We start from the raw sequence: 14,573 nt of genomic DNA on the forward strand, positions 1-14,573 counted from the left end.
GCATCGTGCCGCCTCTCCTCACATGCGCTTGTTTTTTGATGAACGACTGATATAATCATAACTCAGATACAAGATTCGATATCCTGGAATATTTTTGTAGCATGAAGTACCTGCAGGGAAAATTATATCTGCTGTTAAATTGAACTGCGAGGCCACGTGTCACATCGATAGCGTTACCCCCGGGATAACACCTCGCACTAAATGCACTGACCATCCTAAATCAAGAAGGATTTCCAATGCATTAGACAAAGTGAAGACAAACAGTTCAGAAGGGGAATCGGAAAAGCAATATGAGAATTCTGTGGATTTGTTGGAGGGGACATCAACGTTATACATCGGTTTTATGCAATGGCCCGAACCAAACAGACTGCACGTAAATCCACTCGAGGAAAGGCACCTAGGAAGCAGTTGGCAACAAAGACGGCCAGGAAGAGTGCACCCTCTACGGGCGGTGTAAAGAAACCTCACCGATATAGGCCCGGTACAGTTGCTTTAAGAGAGATCCGAAGATACCAAAAGTCAACTGAATTGTTGATCCGCAAACTGCCATTTCAGCGTTTAGTGAGGGAGCTAGCCCAGGACTTCAAAACAGATCTGCGGTTACAGAGCGCAGCTATTGGGGCTCTGCAGGAAGCGAGGGAGGCATACCTTGTTGGTTTGTTTGAAAACATTATCCTTGCCAAAAGAGTTACCATCATGCCAAAGGACATTCAGTGGCAAGAAGAATTCGAGGAGAGCCTGCCTAAACGTTTGGGGAGTTTGTTTTGGACCTTTAACTTGATCAAGTCATTTTGTACTGAACTGTAAATACTTGCCTGTGATTTTGTTTTTGATATGAGATTGCAAGCAAGCAACATTTCAATCTGAAAGCAATCTGCGAATGCAAGCAAGCAACATTTCAATCTGAAAGCAAACTGCGAATGCAAGCAAGCAACATTTCAATCTGAAAGCAACCTGCGAATGCAAGCATGCAAGCAAGCAACATTTCAATTTAAAAGCAATCTGCGAATGCAAGCAAGCAACATTTCAATCTGAAAGCAAACTGCGAATGCAAGCAAGCAACATTTCAATCTGAAAGCAATCTGCGAATGCAAGCAAGCAACATTTCAATCTGAAAGCAACCTGCGAATGCAAGCATGCAAGCAAGCAACATTTCAATTTAAAAGTAACCTGCAAATGCAAGCAAGCAACATTTCAATCTGAAAGCAACCTGTTCCCTTGAAACGAGCAAAGCGGCACAACAATGTCAGCCACCGCTCCCTAGGGGGAGCCAATGCATCCCACACTCCAGCAAAAGGACTAAGCCAATAACAGTGAACACGCCAGGTCTCTGATCAGCCGAGCTATCTTCCCCCAACTTCCATTCTTCACACATTTCAAGCCACACATTCCACAATGGCACTCTGAAGAAGCAGAACAATACACACAGCACGCGGGCGGTGAAACACTAGAATGCAGCTCCCACCTCCACACTGCAGTCCTTGCCCCGGCATTATAAAGTAATTGCAACATAAACAGAATGTGCTTTTGTAATTTGTAATTAGAGTACTTAAAAGTAATGTCGACACAGGGAAGTAGATAACAATATACATATATTTTTTTTCAATCACTGTAATTAACATCATTCTCATGCACATTCTCATTGTGGAAATGTAACCAAGATCCTCAAGACAGTCCATACATTTGGAAAAAAAAACACATGCTTCTTAGTCCGGTGAATTTGTTGAACAAAAAACAATGTTTAGCTATTCACAAGCCAACATTGTTGGTATTGTCAATGCTTGCCTTCTAACTGTGGCTATGCACGCGTTTCCCCAGTAAAGAGCACAATTGCAGGAAAGTGCACCCGGAAGCATACACCGCCAAACATCAAGGGCAGTTCACACCCCTGCCAGTCTTCTAAGGTAGCCTGGCTCCAATGCATGACCATGGCCTTTTCCCAACTCCTGTCTTCTTTCCCTACCGCTTGCTTAGTTGAAGCGGTGGCAAGATTCATTCATATGTGGTACGGGGAGTACAGAGGTATAAATGTCATCATAAGAGGGGATCTAAATTGTACTGTGATGGTGACCTAGAAGAGAGGGCGATTCGGAAGAAAATGGTGAATAACTTACAGTAAATAACCAAGGTCAATTCCATCAAGAGTACATGGTCTTTCCAGTTGTATGCACTGAAATTTCTTTAGAACATCAAACGGTCAGTTGATTTCACTGATTAAAGATTTGCCTGAACCTCTGGTTTGTCTGAACCTCGACACGTGTTTCCCTGCCCTTGTGGTATGGGCAGTTCTTCAGCAGGCACAGTAACAACATAAACAAAAGTAGTGTGTTCAAAAAACCTCTTTTGCAGTGTTTGGAGGTAATTGAATGTTGTCCTTAGTGTTGTCTGTGGACAACCTAAAATAGAAGATTAATTATTGTTGTGGGGCCACTATGGTTTATGCAATCAACGATTCTACTTTAGATGGTGAAAATGATACTTACTAGTGTCATTGGTGGATAGGCAGTAAGAGGTAGAGTAGCAAGGGCCAAAGGCTGATATTCATATTTTTTCCTGAACCAATCCTGCAATAGAACCAATTGGTGATGTGTGTTAATTAAAGGGGGTCGTGGGTTTGGTTATTTACTTTAATTTCTTCACCATTTTGGAAATTAAAAGAACTATTATCTACTACAGTCTGCCTGAATCATTTCAGCATTTATCTACTAGTCTTGTGCTACAAACAAAAAATTATTGTTCGACATAATACATGGACTAAGCTCAACTCAGTACTTCAATTAGTATTCAAGTTATTCGAAGCCCTGGCCAGTCTCAAGACGCAGTTCCCAGTTTGCAGCTAACCCAGAATTTACTGCTGATACCTATTGGATAGCTCCTAAGCTGTTAAGACTGGATTATTTTTCTATGTAAAGATGGATAAGGAAGATATCTATTCTCTAATGTGGCTGCAATGTCCTCCAGAGCCGCAGGTCCCGATGGCATCCCGAACCTTGTTTTAAAGGCAAACACAAGTTTAAGGGGAGGGACATTCTCTTGCTATTATTTAAAGATATTTTGGAGCCAAAAGCAGTGCCGGCATATTGGAAAATTGTAATAATCGTCCCAATTTTCAAAAAGGGAGACTGGTTATTACCAACCAATTATCGCCCTATCCCTCTTTTAGATTCATGCAGAAAAATGTTTTCCAGCCTAATCCTGAGACAATTAAATATTTCGACGAACAAGTCAGGCCAAATAGATGTTATTCAGTCCAGCTTTCAGAAAGAGCTAGGAACTTTGGGAAACGGCTTTATGCTGTCCCTTTTACAGAAAGTGGCCAGAAAGGATTGGGGACCAATTGATATGTGCTCTGTGGATCTCTCTTCCGCCTTCAACAATGTAAATAGGAATATCCTCTGGAAAAAGTTACAAAGGTAGGGAATTACGGGAAATCTATGAGAGATACTTATAACCCAACCTACAGGCTCAAAAGTGGGGTCCAAGCCTGACACCATGGCATCTCTGTCTAGAGCTACTAATACCAACAGGGAGGTACGTCAGTGCTGTGATTTGGCCCCCACCCTTTTTAATTTGCAGCTAGTCAATTTACAGGCTTACATGCAGGGGCCAATGCCTTTCCTCCTTGATTAGGTACAATGCACATGCATTATCTTGCATATGCAGGAGATGTGCTCATTCTTGACCAAACCCCTCTTGGTCTACAATGTTCGCTAGATACTCTGACTAGATATGTGGAGCCACGTGATGTATCAATGAAGGCAACAAAGACCAAAATAATGCTGTGCCGCAAAAGTGCTAAAAAGATGCCCTAGACTTGGAAAATCAAAGGCAGCAAGTTGGATGTGGTAGAAAACTACACGTATTTGGGGTTCTCAATATATAATGGGTCAAGCTCCAATTACCTATGGAGAGCCTGAAAAAACAAACCAAACACTGTGCTGTGCAGATGAAAAGCCTCAACTCGAAATACGGGAACTTCTCTTGGCTGCTAGTAGTAACATACTATAAGATGGATGTGATTCGGGCACTGTTGTATGACACTGATCCTTTTGAGGTTCATGATAACGAATGGGAAGCGATCGAAGGAAGACTGTGAAGAAGGGTTTGAGGGATTCCTGTTTCGCCGCCTCTGGGATCAGATGGTCATTTGGACTGCTGTCGATCGCAGCGAGGATGAGTTGGACGTCCCTTGCCCATACCTTTATGTTTCATATTCCACGTGAACGATCGGTGTGCAGTAACCTCCTGCTGAAATTAGAAGATATTTCTAATCTGAGTAAACTGTTTGGAAAAATGTAAAGCAACTCTACAACAATGGGACCACACTGTTGACTCCCAGGAAAGTATATTGCAATTAGGGAAAAAGGCGTTAGAGAGCCCGATTTGTGCTGTACAAGACAAGCAGTTGCAAATTCCAGCCTTTTTTAAGGGATTCTTTCAAGGGAAAAAAAGCATATATGACGTAGAGCAATCATTATTATTAAATTTCCATGTGCCAAATGGAGGCCCCACTCCAGAGATAAAGGTTTAATCTTATGTACACCATGCAAATTCTGGTTGCCCGCAAGGGTCTGGAAAAATCATTGAGAGGGTGTAGGTTCTGCAGTGTTGCAGACCAACTAGACCAACTAGAGGCCATAGAGACCATAGCACACATGCTCACAATCTGTTCAGCTAGACTTAAAAAAAGACACAAGTATTTCAATAGATTTTTAAACAACCAGCAGGTTCTATGTTATTTTTTCAACAGGAATTTTGCCAAAGTACCCTACTTCGCCTGAATTCTGCCGAAAAAAGTACTAATTTTGTTTTTTAATTTGGGGGGGTTCCCCCCAAAATCTCCCCTTGCTCTACACTAATCACCCTACCCCAGGCCCTTCCCCACCCATTTTAACGGCCCCAGATCATTTGATTCTTTTTTGTTGGCAGAATTCCTGTTGAAACAATCACTGGAAACCCACCCGCGAAATTCTAACTGTGACCACTTCTGGAAAAGGATTATGATTGGGTCAAAAATGTCCTTATCATTTGCCGTTTATGGTGTGTTGATTACATCTTTTCAGCTATTTAATTAAATGAATTATAGATTGAATTGATGTTTATTGAATTATTTTAGGTTTAATGTATATATTAGGATGTGAAATGTTCTATTTGTATGAAAGACATGACATATTGATGCAATATTAATAGTGTGATTATGCTGGCACTACGCGTTTGGTGATTTTGATGTTTTAGAGGTTATACTTCTTTTATTCTGTCTGTCCTATTGAGATATAGGTACGGTTTTATTGTAAGACGTTCGCACATAATACAAAATTAAACAGGTTACACAGATGTAAACATCATAAACAATCACAGTAATACGAATACTGTTTCAGCCTTCGCAAGTGGTACAGTGTCGGGATAGTAGGTCTGTGTTATATCTGGCAGGAAGCTCCTGCGATTCACTTCCGATGTAAAAAGGACATTTGGGCATTCATATTAGGATCTTCTTTTATTTTTTAATACTCCTTGTTATGCAGTGTCAGGAAGAAATTGCTACAAAGTTCAGGTGCTGAGACAGCCGGTATGCAGTGATTATATCGAATATAAAATAACTAAGGAAATTACAACGAATACAAAAACAACAAAAACGAAAATAACTAATTTGGGAAAAAAATAGAAATGGGGTTCGGAGGGGGAATAGTGGTTTTGGAGGTGGTGGGAAGTATTCGTAAAAAAAAGGGGGGGCTTTGGGGTAGAGAACGCCCCAAAACAACAAAAAAGACATTTGCTATTTTGGTATTGTTTTGTATTGGTTGAAATTTCATTGGTTGTTTTGATATTCGATTAAATCACATGTAACCGAGACAGCCAGGGCGGCACCTCTGTGGCAAATTCGTCTCTATTAGTTGGAGGAGAGTTTTGTCTCGGAAGCAGATCATAGGTTCTAGAATGGTTGGTATTTCTTATTCCTCCAATCAGGTATGAGGGTCTATTTCCCCAATCAGCCTGATGAATGATACATAACATCTTCATAGTCATTGTGCTTTGCTGGTAGCCTCAGTCAGGCTCTGATCCCAGGGGAATCATGATCTTGCAGTTTAAGACCCAGCATTAATCTTGCTACCTTGTTAATAGGAGGAGAGGGGTGGTGGGGGCGGGGATCTGGAGTGGGTGTGCCTTGCTTTTGGAAGGCCCAGGTGCAAACTACTTCCAGTCATTAACATCGACTTTGGACCAACGTGCTTCAAAAATTGCACATTAATAATATACATCAAGAAAACAATACAATATGATCATAACATGTACATATATAACAACATATGAAATATAACAAAATGCATGTATACAGTGTCATTTCCAAGCCCTAAATAAATAAAAGTACCATATTTGTTATAATGCTACATGCTGACACTTTATTCTATTAGTCTGGAAAGATGCAAACCAACATAACAAAGGTTAAGATCACATGAATAAAAAGATTTAACTGTAACCTACAGCTGCAGTTCAAGCAATGAGCATATTCACACTGAACTTATTATTATTATCATTATTATTATTATCATTAATATATGCATTGTATTTATTGAGAACAGACCAAGCTATAGATCGCCTCTATAATCTTTGGGGAAGGACACTGTGAAGGAAGGAGAGATACAAGGGAATGGGGATCTCACAACACTAGAGGTGGGCAATCGGCAGCAAGGGATCTTCAAGCAACCAGGGGAGGAAACAGAGGGCATCAGAAGAGTGAAGGGTGTGTGTTCCAAGGTGATAGGGAGGAACCGGTCCTTGAAGAGGAGGGTCTTTAGCGCCTTCCTGAAATGTAGAAGCGAGGGGTCGAGTTTGATGTTGACTGGGAGGAGGCTTCAGTGTCGCGGGTCATGGACAGAGAAGTCCTGTCTTCTGGTTCTCTCCTTCCTGCAGCCGCAGAGTTCAAGTCTGCCTACACAAACAAATATTTGTCCACATATAGCTATGAGTAAACATTGCAATCATGAAAATGATGTTCTATGTGATTACAGAGAATACATAACAGAGAACAAATATATATTTTTTTTGTTGGGGGTGTCCCCACCCCACCAAGTCCCCCGTTTCTCTATGTGCTTAAACCAACCTAACCCCATTCCCACCCATTTTAACCCATTGCCCCACTCCATATCTATTTTTAAAAATGTTCTGTTTTTTTTCTCTGTTTTTATTTCTCTTTTCTAGCATTCTCTGTAATTGTATTCTCTTTTATCACTGGATACCGAAAATTAACCATTACAAATAAACACACCATTACATGACTTTTTACAGATAAACATAAAATGCAATGTTCTTTATAATGACAAATGTTCACGCGCCAATGTCCTAATTTGGGGGCGATATGGATAACATATTTACGTTTCAATGAAAAAAATGGCATGGGTTTATTAAACAGAAATTCTAATGCTGCCTGATAGTCCCCACACTGGGCTTGATGGAGAAGTGGATTACGAATTTGTTTCCTGAGCTTTACACAAACTATAGCAGTAGTGCACCTTAGCACTTAGCAGCAGGAGAACCCTGAACACGTGCACCCCTTGCTTCATGTGCAGGGTAGGAAACATGTGCCTAGAAGGTCAAGTGGGAAGCGCATTTCTGACTCACATCCTCTATCTGTGCTGGGGAAGGTTACATATCCATTAAGCACCAGCCCCAGGTTCATTACTTGTTTAACAGGATTCTGCCATGGGTCCCATGAGGTCGGAAAGGGAACTGCAGATCCGGCAGCACAGTGAATAGGATATCAGAGTTGTGTATGTTTAAACAGAAAAGGCTATCAATCATTCAAGCTCGGATCCTAACAGGGTCGGATTTAATGGTGTTATTGATTACAGCTTTGTCTAGGTTCATCGGTTCCTGTGTATAATTGAAAAGGAGCCGAGAAGAATGCAAGGATGTCAGCTGCAGGTTTCATGTGGGTGTTATATAAGCACGGGGGGAGCGGGGACTCCTCGGGGAAAGCACTCCTAGCAGAGAGTTTGACTGACTGATCCTGCTTGGGTCTAGTGGTTTCTGAGGAAAGAGTCCACCCAACTCCTAGTCGCTGACCCATCAATGCCCACCGCTGCATGCAAGAGTCGGTACAGTGTTGTGTGATATGCTTCCGACAGCCCTAATAGGATGCGTATACAGGGGGCATTTATGACCAAGTTCCTCATATATGACTCCCAATTGAGCAAGAAGGCGGTTGCAGTACCCTCGCCAGATCTGAAGCTCAGCTGGTGTTCGGGATGAAGCTTGGGTACCTTACTCTAATTCTATATTTGGGTGGCGGCTATTTTCTCTTGGACCTGCGTATAACCATTGGCCCAAATAGGGCCTGCTTCGGATGGGGTTATTTCTCTACCCCTTATCTCTTGGCAACAGAAGATGCCACACTCACACCATGGGCTGTTTAAAGATTGTTCATTTTAAATGAAAGTGTGCGTTTGCTTTGTTGTGCCTGCTTCTTTCCAGGCAGAATGTTGTACCGTAATCACAGAACAGCCGGAATGCTGCCAAGGACATCATTTGAAGGTCGCCAGGGGTCGCACCTGTGGCCCGTGAGGTCTTCATTGCTACCCCTGTGGTCTCCTTTGATACCTCTAAAAAATAATTAAAAAAACCTTTTTTTTAAAATGTATATTGAAGTTCCTGGGCTGTGGCCAGTGCCATGTGGCTCTTTGTTTCAGGAGTGGCTAGAATTTTTGTTGAGGCCTATTACAAACATTTTTCTCTTTAAAACAAGGGGTTCCACAAGTGTAACACTTTGAGCAGTGACCCTAAATAAGAAAGAATAATTAGTCTTTCTAGAATTCTATACAGTAATTGCTAGACTCATTAAAGGAGTGAAAGGTCATATTATATCACTTCCCATGATGTCACTTTAGCGTGGGATCAAATAACATCACTTCCTGTGATGTCATCAGAGGTCAAGGGTCTTGCAATGTCACTTCTGCTACCACTGGCATTTAGGTGAAATGACGTCCCTGAATGCTGCATACAAAGATAATGGGCTTTGAGTCGAGCAAGGGCTGGCAGAAAAAGAGAAAAGGTAAAGCAGAGCCGTTGAGAGAAGTGGAGGAAGCAGGAAGGAAGCGTTAATTCCGGGGCACTGCTGTCTTGGGGACTCTCCCAGGGCTTGAGGTGGCAATGGAGCAGCGTGGGTGAAGTCTGCCTTCGAATGCATGAGCTTGACAGACCACGACTCAGACAGGTGCCGGCAGTGGAGCCACAGATCGAACCTGGGCCACCAAAGGCATAGCCAGGATTGTCTAACAAGTTCGGCCCACAACAGTGACACTAACATCTGTAAATGTCCATACAGAGCTACTGAGTGATATTTACACATTTTGGGTGTGCCGTGCCCCCTCAGGCCATACTCTGTCTACGCCTCTACTGCGATCATGCACTACTTGGCATACTGTGAATGCAAGACTGGAGGGCCACTAAGAATTGGGGGGCTGACTTCAGTGAGGTACATTCTGACACTTGTGGATCTCTGTGCAGCCACCATAGTAGGGCAAAGCTAAGGACGTTTGTAGAAAATGAGCTTTGTAAGAGTTGCAGGACTCTCCACTGATGTGGATGCGTAATGAGGGACCTTCTCTTGGCCTTTACAAGATTTAAGTGTTGCCATGTCTAGGGTTAAGTAGTCTTTCAGTCTTTCAAATGCACTACAGCAGGTGCCAACTGCTTGTGCCTGGTGTTCATATTAATTCTGTTGCGCAGTGCTGCAGCCTTTAAACAACTAATGGTGAGTTTTCTTAGTCATTTTCTGGCTGTATTTTGTAATGGTGCTGCATAGATTTGATACTTGTTTACATTGAGGCTGCCCAATGACTCAAACATGAATAAATACAATTATCAAGTATCATAAGTCTTGCGCTCCAATATTAATTTATTGATAGTTTCATAATTTTTTCTTCTCCTTAATTTATTAGAATTCTTTGTACATTTAGTTAGATCCTTTTGGTTGTAGTGCACGTTCCATTAATAAATGCTTTAATTTGCAGTTCAAGTTTCATTAGTGTGAATTCTTGACAAATCAGTGGATATTCATGTTCCCTTTTCGTTAGCATATATTTATTTGCTGTAACAAGTTAATAGACATTAATTTTCTCTCATGAGAAACCTTAATGTTTCTTCAGGAGGGTTTGTAATTGTTTGTGCTCTAAAACATGTCGGAACAAGGGACAGTATTTTAGATTACAATATGTGTAATGGGTGATTTATATTAGTACAAATAATATGCTTTCAAGTTGACTTAATGATTTCTTTGAATTGTGCATGGTAATTAAAATGAAACGTGAACTGTCTTTATGTATTCATTCTGTTGAGTTGCAACCCTGCCCTAGGTGTTCTCTCTGAGCCCACTGGTAGCAGGCACGTGTTGGATGTGGTCGGAGATTCCAGCCATCAAGTGTATTAAGTCCTTAAGGGTCACAATGACACCCTAGATTATTGGGTTCTGAGCACTACATCATGGCTAATCTATACGGAGTCTGAGTACATACTCCTATTTTGTCTTATCTGATTGTCTGCACACCTGATGTAGCCCCCCGTACCATTACGTGGACTTTGCCACTCTGTGTACACCCACCAATGCTGTCTGTAAACCCATTCTCGTGCTCTTGCACTTCACCAAAAATGTACCATGCACTTTCTGTAACCAGCGCCTAGATGCCTCAAGGATTTGTGCGCTGAAATGAATGCATGAATTACTAAATAAATAAATGTCCCGGATAAGGCAAGGAAGTGACGTAAGGTTGGGGGCTGTCAACGTTTTGAGCCAAGAGTGGAAAACACAGATCCCCTGGTGGGAGAAAATGACAAGGGGGAGTCTCACATGCTTATTTATGAGGAACTCCAGACAGCAGCCCACTCCTCTTCATACCATTAATTAACAAGTTGCTCAAACACATTATAGCCAGACTCGGGTAAAGAATGCCTGGGCTAAAGTGGGGATGAAAGGAATTTTGGCAGTAGGGAATACGCTGGTGGGGTGATTATGATATGATAGGTTATTTATAATGCGCTTAATAACCAGGGGTTTCTAAGCGCGGACCCGTGAATTGAACTTGTGTTGCTCTGTGTCGTCTTGCTTCCAAAGCAAGCACGTTGCCCCTGAGCTATCCTCCCGAGACGAGGACCTTCCCTGGGTGACTTGAGAAGTGCGAATGGCAGGTAACCTTTTTTCTGAGGGACACTGATATGTTCATGGATTGCAAATTCTTCCAAGATTGGTGTTTGGTTCAATATACTGCCTTTTAAGATAGATGCTGTGCAGGGCTGACACTGATCAGATGTTGTTTTCATAGCTCTCACCATTTTAACCAGGTCGATGGAGAAGGTGGTGGGGTTTAACACTAGAAATCTGGCCTTGGTGCTGTGGGCTGTCACTAGGGGATTCTGACCTGTGTTTTTGTTTAATGTTGTTCTCTATCATTGCTGCTGTTCCTGGGAAAGCCATGTTATCTGTCATGGGTTAGGAGGGGTTATCGTCACTTAGATTTGTGTGAGTTGTTTTTATTTAGTTCCACATTTTGAAAGCATAAGTGGTCTTGTTGGGGGCTACTGCTATTTTTCTGGTGGTGTTTTCTTTCTTTATATCAATTTCTTTTTTCATTTACACAAGGAGGCCTTTCCATCAGCTAACCTCAGAGTAGAGCCCATCAGCCCTATTGAGAAATATGCCCGAGTTGGATTGGTGGAGCTTGGGCTTTGAGACCTGTCCCTCAAGAAAAACTAGAGCTTGTCGGACATTTCATTATTTTTTATCAGCATAACAGGAAGGAAGGGGAAGCCTTTCATCTGGCCTACCTGAGTGTGACCCAATGAATATGTTTAGAAGCATGTCCAAGCCAGAATGTGCCCCTTTCTCCGCACATAGCAGCCATCTTGATTTTTTCTTTTCTTTAAAGGAAATTGGGCTTGCTCTGTCAGTGTGGACCTGATACCCTTTAAAAAACGTAACAATCCAGATGGAGCAGAGTATGCTTATAGTGTTCATCAATGCTATATGGGGTGGGTTTGGTAATGGTCCTAAGCGCTCGCCGATGCTCTGGTTCCATTTCTACCAGGCCACGGACTAACAGTATTTTACCAGCCAAGCCACCCCCATAACGTTAATTGATGCTACAATATAAGATACTGTTTATGGAGTTCTATGATGTGCAGTGGCTCAATAGTTTTGCAGAGCACGGTGTGTGAGAAAAAATTGGAATAGGTAAGGAGTTAACAGGATTGCCTCAATTATATCGGGTTTAAAATGAGCAAAGTAATGCACCAGACTTTTTTCTTTCTTTGATACTTCTTGGATAGACAATATTATTATGTTTTAGTTTCTTTCACCATTTTATGAAGTTTAATGTACTGCTGTATTAATTGAGGATCTTTTTATTTTCTCCTTCCAAAAGTACAAATGCTGTCTTTTTTTGTAGTGTTTTAATGACTGAGTTGTTGCTAATACTGTCCAATCAATACATGAGTGAATCATTATTACAACTTATTTCCACTCCTGCATCTCAGAGGCCCCTCCAAAAACCTGATTGGTCTTTAGTGCCTGCCAGGAAGAAAGAAACCAATCGGAGGCTTCTAGTGAGTAGTGACTCATGCTGTCCACCTGAAAAGCTAGCAGACTAATTAGCAGCTATCTTTCAAGAGAAGATTTCTGGTGTTGAAGAAACTAAAACTCTTCAGAAAAGGTCCTCAAGCTCCAGCCATCTTTCAATGGCTCTCAGACAAGATGAGGTCTACTTTAGATTTCAAATTAAACAAGAGTGTGGGAGCCCTTCAACTAAGAACGAACATGGATCAGATACCGTGTTCTTCCACTCAGGAGAGTCTACAACCACATTTTAGCTAACTGCACCCTTTACAGAGGAGACATCCATTTGCATACAAGTCTTGTTCCACCCACAAGGGCAGTCCAGAACCGAAATTCTAGGCAATTTTCCTCTGAACAAGAGTGCCATCAGCAACCCCGGACACGTGTTTCGGCCTTGTTGGGCCTCCTCAATGAGATGAAGCTGAGTCTCTCTAAGGCATAGTGAGAAAGGGGTCCACGCTCAGATTACCGGGGTTACTTAGGGTGAAACACCAAGTTTAAAAAAAACGTGGGGTTTCCTGAGTGATAGAAATTCCATAGAACAGGGTATGTGACCCATGTTTGTTCTCAGTAGAGGTGCTCCCACACCATTGCTTACCTTAGATTTCAATACTATGCCCAGCTCTCACCAGGCGCTGTGAGAAAAATAGAAAATTCAAAGAAGTCCTCCAAAAGATAATTAGAGAGAACGTGGACTTCTGATCTTCACCTCTGACCAAAATCTGTAATGCAACTCCTGATGCCCTGAAAACCTCAACCATTTCCCCGCTAACATTCAATGAATTGCTAAAATCATGGCAAATATTTGTAATCGTAGGAAAAAATTTGTCTTTAAGCTTTTAGTGAAGCCAATGGCCAGTGGTGTCACTAGAAGTCATTAAAGGGGAGGGGCAAACCGGTGGGGGGCAAAAATACAACATGAGTCTCGGGAAGATAGCTCAGGGGCAATGTGCTCACCTTGGAAGTAAGACGACACAGAACAACACAGGTTCGATCCCCGGGTCCATGCTTAAAAACCTCTGGGTATTAAGCGTGTTATAAATAACCAATCATATCATATCATAACATGGTGGGGCGGGGTGGTGGCACACCAAATAAGGGTCCACAGGACAAACTGGTTTAAGTATATCTATATTGTACCAATCTGCTTAATAAAAGTCTCATTACTCATGTTTAGAGTAGGTTTAATGCAATACAAGTGTTGCATCAAGTTAATATACATTTGTAATAATTGTCACATAAATATTCTAGCACGGCCAGAAAGTACACAGAAAACACCTACCTGAGTCCTTTCCCTGCGATTTATGGCGAAAATGAGGAAATACCTAGAAGTCCCTCCACTGGCCGAAACGAAAAAGTCCAGGCCAGGGGTGAGCCCTCCAGGGAAAACCCCCGTAGGGGAAAAAACCCTGTGCCGAGAAGAGCTGCTGGGGTTCGAGGCGTCCAGATAGCTGCTCCCCGGGGAGGTTCCAGATGATCGGGATGTTACTTCTCAATGTAGTAAATGATCTTCGTGCAATCAGTAAGGACTACTGGAACTGGATAATAATATAAGGGGATATTTAAGATTTACCCACAACACATTCATAAACTGAGAAATGGAGTTTAAGAAAGAAGAAATGGAGGCTTACCCAAAACTAGCCAGAGATAAGCCTCGAGTGAGGAAAGGAGTGTCCCCCGATTTTAGACCCGGGATGTTAGTAGGAACTAACCAGAAAACTGTGAACAAAACAGAAAAATATGAACCTGGTAGCAGAGGGAGTTGAACTGACTTCCTAAAGATATTCGTGAGGAATCTTACCCTCGGAATAAAATGGTGAGTAAGGCTCTGCTCCGAACGTGGGTCGGAGTATATATTCACGACAGATGAGATGAAGCTTTTGCCTGAAGGAAAACAAGGAATGAGATACCTGTGAAGGTACAAGATCTCTCCCCACTATACAATGAGAGAGCAGCGGGAAAAAATATGAAG

General features: G+C 42.0%; 1 protein-coding gene and 1 pseudogene across 5 annotated transcripts in view; both read left to right on the forward strand.

The window, feature by feature from the left end:
- The window catches only part of KCNT1 (potassium sodium-activated channel subfamily T member 1), a 2,308,650-nt gene that overhangs the window by 614,803 nt on the left and 1,679,274 nt on the right, over positions 1-14,573 (forward strand). The gene's annotated exons all lie outside the window — the stretch shown is intronic.
- On the forward strand, positions 349-808 carry LOC138473558 (histone H3.3A-like; annotated as a pseudogene).

The sequence above is a fragment of the Ambystoma mexicanum genome, chromosome 8 (genome assembly GCF_040938575.1).
Source record: "Ambystoma mexicanum isolate Mex_15411 chromosome 8, UKY_AmexF1_1, whole genome shotgun sequence".
NCBI classification, from domain to species: domain Eukaryota; kingdom Metazoa; phylum Chordata; class Amphibia; order Caudata; family Ambystomatidae; genus Ambystoma; species Ambystoma mexicanum.